This window comes from Cibotium barometz, chromosome 23 (genome assembly GCF_041138505.1).
Source record: "Cibotium barometz isolate CiBa-2024 chromosome 23, ASM4113850v1, whole genome shotgun sequence".
NCBI classification, from domain to species: domain Eukaryota; kingdom Viridiplantae; phylum Streptophyta; class Polypodiopsida; order Cyatheales; family Cibotiaceae; genus Cibotium; species Cibotium barometz.
Window position 1 is genome coordinate 45590486 of NC_141068.1, and position 13062 is coordinate 45603547.

Here is a 13062-nt window from a genome sequence, read left to right on the forward strand (position 1 = left end):
GTTTCCTCTCATCTTGTTTATGGATTCTTTTATGGCTCTTACAGCATTTACGTTCGGGTCAGCTTCGAGGGATCTCTATTTGAACCTCCCTTCCTCTCAAGAGTAGGCGTGCCTTTCCTAACTCTTCCTCGGGGATTATCACATCATCATCAAAATCAGAGTCCCATCCATCTTCCTTATCAGCATCATTAGACGATTCGAGTGTTAAATCCTCCACTGAGACTTCCTCTACATGCAGTGCTGTGGATGCAACCCCATAGTACAAATCATCTAGAAGGTCACATGGTTGTACCATTTGTATAGGAATAATGTCATATCCATCTGAGTCACAAAATTTAATTGGCTTAGGTAAAGCACATGTCGATAATGTTGCAAGGACATGACTCCATTCTAGGGGATCAATTAGGTGCTCAGGGAAGGGTTGTGGAATGTATGCCTCATCTGATACACTTCGATTACCCTTAAGTCTTTCAGTGTTGAAATCCTTACATGAGGATCCACACATCCACAGATCTTCTCGCCCATCTAACAAAATGTAACTCTTGAGCCCTCAAATGAAGCAGAATCAAACTCATCTATTGGAGACCGCATTACATCATGATATGAGTGATTCTTTAGGTTGACCCTTGTGATGACAGAATCATGTCAGAGGTATAAAAAATTGTATCCCCAATCCTGAATCATTTGAAATTGTCACATGAATGATCTACCCAATATCACTTCATAGTTTGGATGATTTCCGAATTCCACTATTGCAAATGTGTGCTCATATTCAATCCCACATGTGGTGACCAATATGTTCTCTAGCAGCCCAATGGGATGTTCTAAGCTTCCATCTGCTAGCTGCAATCGCATCCTTGTACTCCTAATAGCTAGTTTGCCCCACTTTTCCCAAATGGACCTTGTCACAATGCCCACTCCTGCACCACTATCAAGTATTGCAGTTGAAGCTACTTTTCACACTTCTAATGGGAGGGTAGCATTTCCTTGATCGTCCTTACAAAATTTTCCTACTTTGTTGATAGGAACTGGCATAACATGCTTTGTCTCAGGGTGTATAGTACATTGATGGTGACCCCTTTTGTAGCAATACCTGCTCTGACAAACATGTGGCAATATCATTCCACAACTCTGGTTGAAGCGTTATCAAATCAAGCACAGATAAGGTACAAGCCACTGGTGCTGACAAAATAGCTTGCACGATACCCATATCCATCTCCTTTGTCAACCTTCTATGCATGGAGGGTATCCTCAAGGTTTGAGAACAATTCTCATATTCTCCCAAATAAGATGGTAAGGTTTTCATTGTATGCTTACTTCTAGGAGAAAAAATTGTTTGAACTTCCTCCTGGATGCTTGGGCATCTAAAGTTGTTTTCTGTGCCCCCTGGTAAAATCCACTTTAGAGAATGGAGGTGAAATAATAGAGGACATATTCTCATTAACTTTCTCATGAACGGCTGCCCACATCTCATTTTCCATGTCCTCGTTAGCGTCAATAACTTCATCATTGCATGGGAAGGCAAGACTAGGTGGTGGCAGAATGCCTTCTTTCAATGGGGTGTCAATTGGTGCAGACTTCTCGCTATGAGCTTGTGAGATCAGCTCACTTTTCATTTCCCAACTTGATGACACTTCTGGTATGGTTTCTAATGTTGGCTTAAGAGAGGTTGGGCCTCGAGGGATAGGTGGAGGTGGGCCCTCAAGTATTGATTGAGCTTCCGTAATGAGTTGCTGATGTATAGCTAGATTGATCTTCTCCTCTCACGAGGGTTTGGGTATTCTTGAAGCTTCTTGGGTAGCTCAGATAAAGCTGCAATGCGACTTCTATGAGAATCAATGATGGCATCTAGAGTCTCGTTCACCTTATCCACAAAAACAGAACCCCCAGTACTATCCTTGGTTGTTCTAGCCTCATCTTATTTAGCACTAGGCCTGGGTTGAGGTTGATGCTCCTCATGCACTTCTTGGGATGTAAAAACTTGATCCTTCATGTTTTGTTTAGAGACTTCTTGAGAACTAGTGGATGCACTCTTAGTTTGCTTGTTGAGGTTCTTTTTCCTCCTAGTGGTTCTTTTTCTATTGGAATGTAGGGTCTTGTCCACTAGATTTGCCTTTGCATCTCTAGTTCGAGGTGTCTCATCAGTCTGCATTTCCGCATTTCGTGTCTGTGATCTAGTCATGACTCTAAGTGGCACGACATCCTCATTCTCTAATGAAGGTGGCGATGGAACTGCCTCTACAAAGTTGAGTGAGACCTTTCGTTGAGAGGTGCCTTCCTCATGTGGTTTCATCAAACAATCCTTTGGAAAGTGTTCTACACAACACCCTAGACAATATCTTTCAATTGGTGGAAACTGTGGTACTGTTGTATTGGATCGAGCTGCTTGCCTTGGACGATGTTGACAATCACGAGCCCAATGGGGTTCTCTGCACTCATAACAGCCCATTAGTTTGGCTTCTACTTTCCTTTGCTGCCATTGACCTGAGGGGCCTGGAGTCCTAGGTTGGTAGCCGCCTAGCAACATCAAAGAAGTTTGTTCCCCCGGTTGAGGCTCCAGTGCTTGGCTCGGATGTGCGGGACTTTCAAAGAGATTTTCCTTGGATGAATATGATGCATATTCCTCCTCCACATAGCTTAGGTTTACCAAGTCTCTACACATATTTGAATTGTCATAGTCAACAAACCTCAGAGGAGCAGTCCCAGGAGCAGGAGGTTGAGCTCCAAGTACAGGTCGTGCTTTCTCTTGTGCCATCGGTGGCTTACGTTCAAAATTAGTGTACTGTTGATGCATTTGTGGAGCCACTGCACCCCTTTGCTGCTCACGTTCTTGTCTCATTCTTGCAATGCGAGTACATTCCTGTGTGGTGTGGGTATAATTCCAAGCACAGGCCTGGCACCACTTCTTTGTGGGTTGGTTTGTGACTAGAGGAGAAAGGTATTACATTCTTTGGTTTTATGGTTACCGCCACATGCTCCACAAAGATGAGGACCTATAGGTAGTACACTCCTCATTCGCTGCTGCTCTTGTTGTGGCTGCATGGGTGGGCGATAGGTTTGTCCCAATCTCCTTAGTACTAGGTTAGCTATGTGGTCTGGATTTACTACTGCGCTAGACCCTGAACTTTGGTCATCACCCCACTGATCTCTAGGTTGCACCTCAGGGCCAGTACCATCTTGGAATTTGAAGTTATCTATAAAATCCATAGCATCATGGCAACACTCATTGAAATTTGTATGCTTCTTTGCATAGAGATGTGTGTGCAGTGTTGAATTTTTGAGTCCTTTTAAGAAGAGAGAAATTAATCGACTCTGGGTGGGCTTCTCATCTTCTGGGCAACGATTAATGTACTGCTTCATCCTATTTACACAGTCTCTAACACTCTCAGTCTCGCCTTGCTTGAAAGAGTAGATGTTTGCTACTGTGTCATGCTGAATCCCCAGCAAGGAAAAAGCAGCAATGAATCTCTCTTCCAAAACTCGTAAAGAAGATTTGTCTAAAGTCTCTAGTGCCTGTGTTGAGATATCGAGCTCGTCTAGTGAGGCGGTGGACACTGATGACCCGCTTGGGGGATAGGCCCCACACTTACACCACTGGCACGATTGGTGAGATCTTGGGTGTGATATGCGGCCAGTGGGTTGACAGGCTGTATGACAGCCATTCTAGAGACTGGCATAGTTATAGCGCCAGCTCATTTTAGTTGGGTTCACACTATAGAGAACCCTCGTATGTATTTGGTTGAGTACCTTTCATATTGTGTGTACTCTTATTCTTGTATATGGTGTGTTGAGTGTTGAGTGAAGTAGAAGAAGATTTTCAGTCTCTCACCTTGTGTGTTCTCTATTAGGGTTTTGTGAGTGTGTGTGTGCTTGCAAGAGCTCAAGCTCTCTTCCCCCTGCATCTTTTTATGGTATCAGAGCCTGGTTCGTGACTGAGCTGCAAGCAAGAGAACCACAGGAAGTGGTACGAGGGTAAGAGCTTCAACTACTCTTCCCTATTTCTGTTGGTGACTACACCCTTGTCGGGAGCTCTACGGGAGGCACCGGCAAACGATCTCTGATTGAGGAGCTTTCTTCGCGGGAGTAAAGCTATAGGGCAACTATACAGACAGAATGTTTTAGGGCCGAAAATGCGTTTCGGGCGCGTCTGGACCTCCATTTTTCAGAAAGCAGGCAATGTCGAGCACTGCGGGTAAGTGATCGATTCTCTGCAGAACTCTGTTTTAAGAACTGCAGGAAGACAGATTGACTATGCAGACACTGTGGGTGCTACAAAGAGGTCTACAGTTGCCATTAGGTGTATGTATGCACATTGAGGTCACTGGTTGTGACATTTGAGAGTACTACAATACCGCTGCAGAAAATATAGCAGTTTGTGCAAGACAAACCAGAGTGTTGTTTCTGGTAAAATTGTGTGTTTGGCAAATTGTCAAATGATAGGATAACCCAGATTGTGGCTGAGAAGCTTGATAAAAATAACTTCCATGCTTGGAGGTTCAGGTTGACGAATTTCCTGATGGGAAAGGGCTATTGGGACTACATAGAAGGTGAGCATGAAGAGGCACCAGAGATACCGGACATAAATCCGACTGCTGCAGATGTGAAAGAGTTTAAAGACTGGAACCAGGGAGCCAGGAAAGTTATGTATTGGCTCTTCATTAGTATACAGGACACCATGATTGGGCACATTCAGGATGCCAAGTCCCCCAAGGCGTGGGACACCTTGCTAAAGCTCTATGAAACAAATACCAAGGCACGTAAGATACAGTTGAAGAATGAACTTCATACTGTGGAGAAAAAGAGCATGTCTGTGAATGACTATGCGTTGAAGATAAAGGGTATTGTGGAATCCTTTGCATCTATTGGTGTGTCAGTAGTAGATGATGATGACAAGGTGGAAGTCTGTCTACGTGGTCTCGGGCCACAATACAGGCGTTCAAGACGTCTATTCAGACTCGGGAAAACATTTCCAACTTTACAGATTTGGTGTCTATGCTGATTATAGAAGAGAAGAGCTTGGGTGAAGACCAACAGTCTTCACAAACCAAAAACAGTTTGAAGCAACAGGCCTTCTACACAAGTTCAGGAAGAGGACGAGGTAGAGGAGGCCGTGGATGCGGTCAAGGAGGTGGCCGAACAAGCAATCAGAATTATGGCCCCAGCAGCAGCAGCAACAACAACAGTCCCAGAATCAACAACAACAACAACAACACGCAGATGGAAGAGGCAAATTCAGAGGCAGGGGGAGTCAAAGAGGCCGTGGAAATTGGCAAAGGAAATATAATGATGCACGTGAATGCTATTATTGTGGTAAGCCTGGACATGTGCAGGCAGAATGCTATAAGAAGCAGGCTGACATGCAAAATGGAAAAGTGCAGCAAAACAACTATGCATCCTCAAGCAGGAATAATGAGGATAATGAAAGGTTGTTTGTTATGCAGCATGTCATGAATGCCATGTCTGAAAATGTTGACGCAGCACAAAAAGATGATGTATGGTATGTGGATTCAGGTGCTTCGAACCACATGACAAGTCATGGGGAGTGGTTCAAGGAGATGAAAAACCCGAAAAGACCAGGTTTTGTGGAAACAGGGGATGACACTGCTCATCCAATTGCCCATGTTGGAGATGTGCCATTGTCTATGCAGGATAGCAAAGTGAAGTACCTTGCAGATGTACTTCACGTTCCGAACATAACAAAGAATCTAGTTTCAGTTAGCCAGATGAATGAGCAGGGTTTGTAGGTTCGGTTTAACCCTGATGGGTGTTATGTTGAAGATTTTAAAGACAAGTGCAGGTTGGTTGCAAAAGGCAACAGAGTGGGCAGAATGTTTACGTTGAATGTAGACATGCCTGAAATGAGTGCTGCGATGTTTGCAAATGGTTCAGGAATTGTTGCAGACACAGACATCTAGCATAAAAGGATTGGACATGTGAATGTGCAAAGATTGAAGTCTATGCAGACAGAAGGAATTGTGACAGGGCTGCCAAAATTTAAAGTGGAAGGTATGCAGAAAATATGTGAAGCATGCCAATTTGGGAAGCAAACAAAGCATGTGTTTCCACGTAACAGATATGTGAGCAGAAATTCACTAGATATTGTGCATTTAGATGTATGGGGTCCTACGAAGACCATATCTATGGGAGGCTGCAGGTATTATGTGACGTTTATCGATGACCACACAAGGAAAGTGTGGGTATATTTCATGAAGGAGAAGAGTGAGGTGTTCACTCACTTTCAGAATTTCAGAGTTTTGGTTGAAAAGCAAACAGGGAAATATGTAAAGTGCCTAAGGTCAGATGGAGGGGGAGAGTACTTCTCCAATGAGTTCTCTGAATTTTTGAAGAAGAATGGTATTCAGAGATAGTTTACATGCAGATACACTCCGCAACAAAATGGAGTTGCTGAGCGAAAAAACAGGCACATTGCTGAGATTGCGCGAGCATTGATGGAAGAGAAAAATATGTCGCATAGCTATTGGGCTGAGGCTATTTCTACAGCAGTATACATCATGAACAGGACTCCAACTGCAGCCATACATGATGTAACTCCAGAGGAGAGGTTTACTGGCAGAAAACCAGATTTATCTCATCTGAAAGTCTTTGGATGCATTGCATATGTGCATGTGCCAGATGAGCTGAGAACTAAGCTGGATCCGAAAGCTGAAAAATGTGTGTTTATTGGATATTCCCTTGAGCAAAAGGGATACAGGTGTTATAAACCTGCTACACGTGAGTTGAGGGTAAGCAGCGATGTTGTCTTTGATGAGATGAGCAGCTGGTATGTTGCTGAAAAAGAAGCTGTTTGGGCTGATGTGAGTGGAAGTGTGGTTGCACAGAATGCAGGTCAGCAATCACAGTCTTTGAGTGGACCAGGAGAGTCCTCATCTAGTGGGTCTGTTGTTGATAGACCATGGAGTGGCAAGTTGCATCATAATACGAGTCCTACAAATGTGATTAGTACATCACGTAAAGGAAAAGAGAAAGTGGTTGAGCCCCTTAGTATGCCTGACATTTCTGCAGGGCATTCTCATGTTGATGGAGAGTCTAGTGGCTCAGATATGAGCCTTGATGAGGAGCTTGGGATCCCAGCTATGAGAACACCTGGTGTAAAGAAGGCTATGGAAGCCATGAATGAAAAGGTGCGAAGATCTGGGAGAGTGAAAAACCCTATGCAGAGGTTTACCTATGATGGTTATGTGGCACATCACTATGCATATATGGCAAAGGTTGTGCAGGTTGTTGAGCCCACCATGCATTGATGAGGCTGTTGGAAATGTGTGTTGGGAGAAAGCTATGGATGAGGAGATGGATGCGCTATATGGAAATGAAACTTGGGATTTAGTGCAATTGCCTGAAGGCAAGAAATCCGTTGGATGCAAGTGGGTGTACAAAGTTAAACATAACAGTGATGGAAGCATAAACAGGTACAAGGCTAGATTGGTAGCCAAAGGATATGTGCAGACATATGGCATTGATTATGAGGAAACTTTCAGCCCAGTTGCCAAGATGGCAACGATGAGAGTTGTGATAGCAGTGGCTGCGTCAAAGCAATGGTCTTTACATCAGATGGATGTAAAGAATGCATTCTTGCATGGGGATTTGCAAGAAGAGGTGTATATGTTGCAGCCACCTAGATATGAGGATGTGCGTCACCCCGAGCATGTTTGCAGGTTGAAGAAAGCCTTGTATGGCTTAAAACAAGCACCAAGAGCATGGTCTGACAAGATTTATGAATATCTTGTCACTATTGGCTTTCATGTAGCCAATGCAGATTTCTCGCTGTATGTGAGACATGGTGATAGAGGGGTTATGCTTGTTGTCATCTATGTAGATGACTTGATCATTACAGGGGACCATGATGCAGAGATCTTTGATGTAAAGATCTTGCTTAGACAGAAGTTTGAGATGAAGGATCTGGGGGAGCTCAGATATTTCTTGGGCATTGAGGTGATTAGGTCACCACATGGTATTGGATTACTGCGCAGAGACAGTATGGCTTGGACATGTTGTCCAAGTATGGTATGACAAGCTCTAAGCCTATTTCAGTACCATTGGATTAGAATGGCAAGTTGAGTGCAGACTCAGGAGAGATCTTGGAGGATCCTACTATGTATAGGCGCATAGTAAGAAGCTTGATCTACATGAGGATCCTACTATGTATAGGCGCATAGTAGGAAGCTTGATCTACATGAGGATCACCAGACCAGATTTAAGCTATGCTGTTGGGTTGGTGAGTCAGTTTATGCAGGTTCCACGAAAACCGCATTTGGATGCAGTGAGACACATACTGAGGTATGTGAGGTCTACTTTGCATTGTGGACTGTTCTATGAGACTGGGACAGAGATATGTGTACATGGGTACATAGATGCTGATTGGGCTGGTAGTATCTCAAATAGAAGATCTACCAGTGGATTCATGTTTTCTTTGGGGAGTGCTGCTGTGACTTGGAGCAGCAAGAAGCAGCCTACGGTTGCTCTATCGAGTACAGAGGCCAAGTACAGAGGAGCTGCTATGGCAACATGTGAGGTAGCTTGGTGGTTGAGAAAGCTACTTGCAGATTTGGGTCTATCAGTAGATAGACAAGTTGTCATTTTCTGTGACAACATTAGCAGTATACAGTTGGCTAGGAACCCAGTCTTTCATGCTCGCACGAAGCATATAGAGGTCCACTACCATTTCGTCAGAGAGAAGGTCTTGGCAGGAGACCTTGACCTTGTTTATGTCAGCACAGAGGATCAAGTAGCTGACATCTTCACCAAAGCACTGGGTACAGAGAAGCTCCGCAAATTCAGGGCTTCGCTTGGTGTACATGAGATGGAGTTGAGCTCGAGGGGGAGTGTTGAGATATCGAGCTCGTCTAGTGAGGCGGTGGACACTGATGACCCGCTTGGGGGATAGGCCCCACACTTACACCACTGGCATGGTTGGTGAGATATTGGGTGATATGCGGCCAGTGGGTTGACAGGCTGTGTGACAGCCATTCTAGAGACTGGTATAGTTATAGCGCCAGTTCATTTTAGTTGGGTTCACACTATAGAGAACCCTCGTATGTATTTGGTTGAGTACCTTTCATATTGTGTGTACTCTTATTCTTGTATATGGTGTGTTGAGTGTTGAGTGAAGTAGAAGAAGATTTTCAGCCTCTCACCTTGTGTGCTCTCTATTAGGGTTTTGTGAGTGTGTGTGTGCTTGCAAGAGCTCAAGCTCTCTTCCCCCCTGCATCTTTTCAGCCTGAAACCAAGCAAGGGCCTTTCCCTCAAGAGTGAGCCCAAACCCTTCAATTTGCGTATGCTTGTCAGTCACTTGCTCAGCTCGAACTGCTTGCCTAAATGCTGCTACATGGTCATATGGATTTCCCGACCCTTCATACTTCTTTACCAGTTTCTGAAGAGTTAATGGCCTTACTCGTCTTGAATACTCATCATCAGGCCTACGGCCTCTCACTCTCAGTGGTTTCTCTCTTTGGTAAGGTGGTCCATATGCATCCCGAATTGGTGTGGGTCCCCTATTACCTACCTTACCAACCCTCTCCAAAGATCCTGTTACCCGCATTTCAGGAGGTGCATTTATGGGAGGCTGAGTTGGCTCCCCTACCCTCCGATTGTCATAGTGAGAGAAACGTTGTTGTGGTGATCTGTGGTCGCACTTTTGGTGTAGGATAATATCTTGGTGCTAGAGTTGGGCTACTTGCGGTGGTCCACTTTGATGTTGATGGTCCCTCTCTAGCGAACTCTCGTAGGGGAGGAGCAATAGTTTCTCCAAGAAAGGCTATCTCTCCTGGTTTAGCTGTATTAGTAGAGAACACTTCCATGAATAATGGTTTTCCTCTCCACGTGAGCTCACGAATCTCCTTCCAATGTAAGGTTCGGTATTCATTGGCCCATTTATCAATGATTCGGTTCTTGTATCCTGCAAGCTTCTCGACTACCACCACAAGTGCTAGAGGAAGATCTAGCTCTGGCAATCTAGTTGTGGCATAATATCCTTCTAAAGAGTCCTTATAGACCTCTTGAAGTGGGTCATCCTGAAAGACCTTTGTCTCACTGGAATTTGTCGTACAAACTCCCATTGGTTCTCAGCCCCCTGATCCATTTTGCTCTTGCCTTTCCTGTCCCTTTCCAAATTTAGATCTACAAAAAGTAAATCATCTATGGATGGCTTTGAGGACTGGGCATTGGATGGTCCAGGCATGTCCGGATCAATGAGCCAATCATCTCTAGACTCCCTTGCTCCGGAAGGCTTTGATAAATCTAGGAACTCACTCTTAGAGAGCTCTCCTAATTTGTCTACATTCTCTGGATGATAGGTGACTTCGTAGCGAATACCATCTCCACCCATGTACATGTTACCCTGGTCATTGACTAGAGGTGCTCTATCAAGCTCTGAGAAAAAATCCACAATCTTAACGAGATACCGTTGTTGTGGATCCCTAAAGATCTTAGCTCCTTGAGCATTCGTGTAGACATATTGAAGTCTCACATTGAGTGGTAACCCCATGGTGTTGGCTTCAAATGGATTAAAAGATCTTGTGGGTGTCCTATTTGGAGCTAAGGGATGACTATTTGACGGTCCTAGATTGTCCATAGACAATGAGCTAGTTGTCCTGGAAAGGGTATCAGATTGGGATTCAAAAAAGGTTTCAGCAATATCTGCCAAATTTCCTACCGATTGGGTCCCACTTTCCTGCGTAGGTACTCTAGAAGGTGCCCTAGACCCTATGGCAGTGTCTATATATGACGTCCCGACTGCAAGTGCATAAGGTCAAATTTTAAGGTTTTTTTTCAAAAAATCTAAAAATTTTCAAGTTTGCTCAAACTTTGCCAGAACCCATTTTGAACCCCCTCGAACACATTAGGCAAAAAAAATAGCGTATTTTTCAGGATCAAAAATCGCCTAAAATTTACCAGTTTTTCATACTGACTCACTATGGGAAAATGGTTCTGGGACCGAAATTTCAACGATGGGTGTTTTCTAACTCCTCTCGAAAGTTAGATAACCTCCCAATTTTTTGCGGCAGAAAACGAAAAATTTTCCAAAGTTTTTTTTTTTGCACTCCCTTATCCGGTGCGGTGGCGGTCTTTATGGTGCAGTGTGTGGGTCTCTCCGCGTGATGCGCTGTTCACGCACAGCCGCCTTCTTTTATTATTATTATTTTTTTCCCTTTTTTGAAGTACGTGTGCAGTTGTGAGATTTGCAGCGAATTCAATGCATGTACAGCTGTGAGATTTGCAGCGAATTCAGTGCGTGTGCAGCTGTGAGATTTGCAGCGAATTCAAAATGTTCAGTCTTCATGTGTGTGTATAGATTTCAATTTCTCTACTACAGGTGCAGGTTTAACAGAGAACTAAAATGTAGGTTTAACAGAGAACTAAAATGCACAAAATTAAAGATGCAGAAAACTAAACTAAGCTAAGAACAGAAAATAAAACGAACATGCAAAAAATTGAAACTATAAAAATTAACCTCAGATAGCAAAAATTATTCTCAAACAGAATGGCACAAATGCAAAAACAGGCCTCTGTCTTTCGCACAACACAAATTGAAATTGGCAGGTTTAGCGCCTACCTCCACCAATCCTTCCCGTGTGTTGAATCCTTGTCCTGACCTCAAGGGAGAAGCGTAGCTAGCCAATCACACTCAAATTGCAAGACAAATAAAGAGAATGTAACAACAGATTAGTCTTAAATAAGTACCAAAATTAGTCCCAAAGCCTGCTCTCCTATCCAACAGTTTTGCAACCAATTGGAGCTTAACAAGGAGTGGTAGTGTGTGTATGGTGCTCAACTAATGTAGGCACTCGCTCCCCGACAGCGGCACCATTGTAGAGCGGTTCTCTCTACCGTGCAATATAGTGCTCATAGAGTACTACCAATCAACAAATGTGTTAAGAAACACAATGTCAATCCGAGGACTCGACTTGATTAGTGCATGAAGGCTTATCCCATGAGGGAGAGCTCACATACACGAACCACCACTTGACGATTCAACCATTCAACACCTCGATCAATCTCTCAATCCCTTAAATCCACTATATTAATCAAGAGAACAAGCAATGCATGGCAATCTCTTAATCCCATTCAATCATTGATTAAATCTTAGCTTTCCCTAATGCCAGCAAACCCATAAGCGTGCATCTACTAACCCACAAGCTTAAGCAAGCATAGAATGTAACATTCACAAACCCACAAGCTCATAGAGAGAGTCTATCCATGAATAACTCATTGCCAATAAAGTGGGCAAGAGCTTGCATCAATGGAGACTACACACACACACACACTACAAGCATGCATACACAAGAGAAAGAAAGAAGCATTCAACTAATCATAGATTAATCTACTTCAATGATGCTAAAATAGATTAAGAGAAAGAAGTGGAGCTATACTCATTGGAGCTTGATGCTCATTAGAGTACAATAGAGAGAGAGTTAGAGAGTTGCCATAGCTTGAGAGCTCAAGAGCTTCACTCAATAGCTTATGAGAATGGCCAAAAACATACTCTTTCTTTAGCTAACATCTCTTTTATAGAGATGTCACTAACCCTAACCCTAGGCCTCTTTCACACATGGGCGGACAACCCCATAAGTGAGCCTTGATTTAATACACTTAGAACTCTCATTTAGAACCCACATTGGCCTAAAACGATTTACATTGCACTTGGGCACAAAAATATGAAAAAATTATGTGCGTCTTTATGTTCTCGTGGCTACAATCCCGCTCTCTCGCAATAATTGCTTCTGGCCTCCTTCCATAGTCCGTGTTCCCGTGAGTGTTCCCGTGGAAAGCACTTTAAAGATAGAATTGGAGTACATGAGAGGACATGGTGATCTTGAGGGGAAGTGTTGAGAATGAAAGCTCATTGATAGCTAGTGGATAGCATTAGATGTGTAGACAATATTCTAGCGGTGTGTGGATAGTAATGGCCATGCCCAACTAGCCAAGTGTGTGTGGACATTAGTACTAGGTTATGTTATGTGTGAACTTATCACTCATAGTATGTGTTGATTTTGGTGAAGGAGAATGAAGCTAGCTATGGAGATCTCTCCATTGTGTGAGATTAAT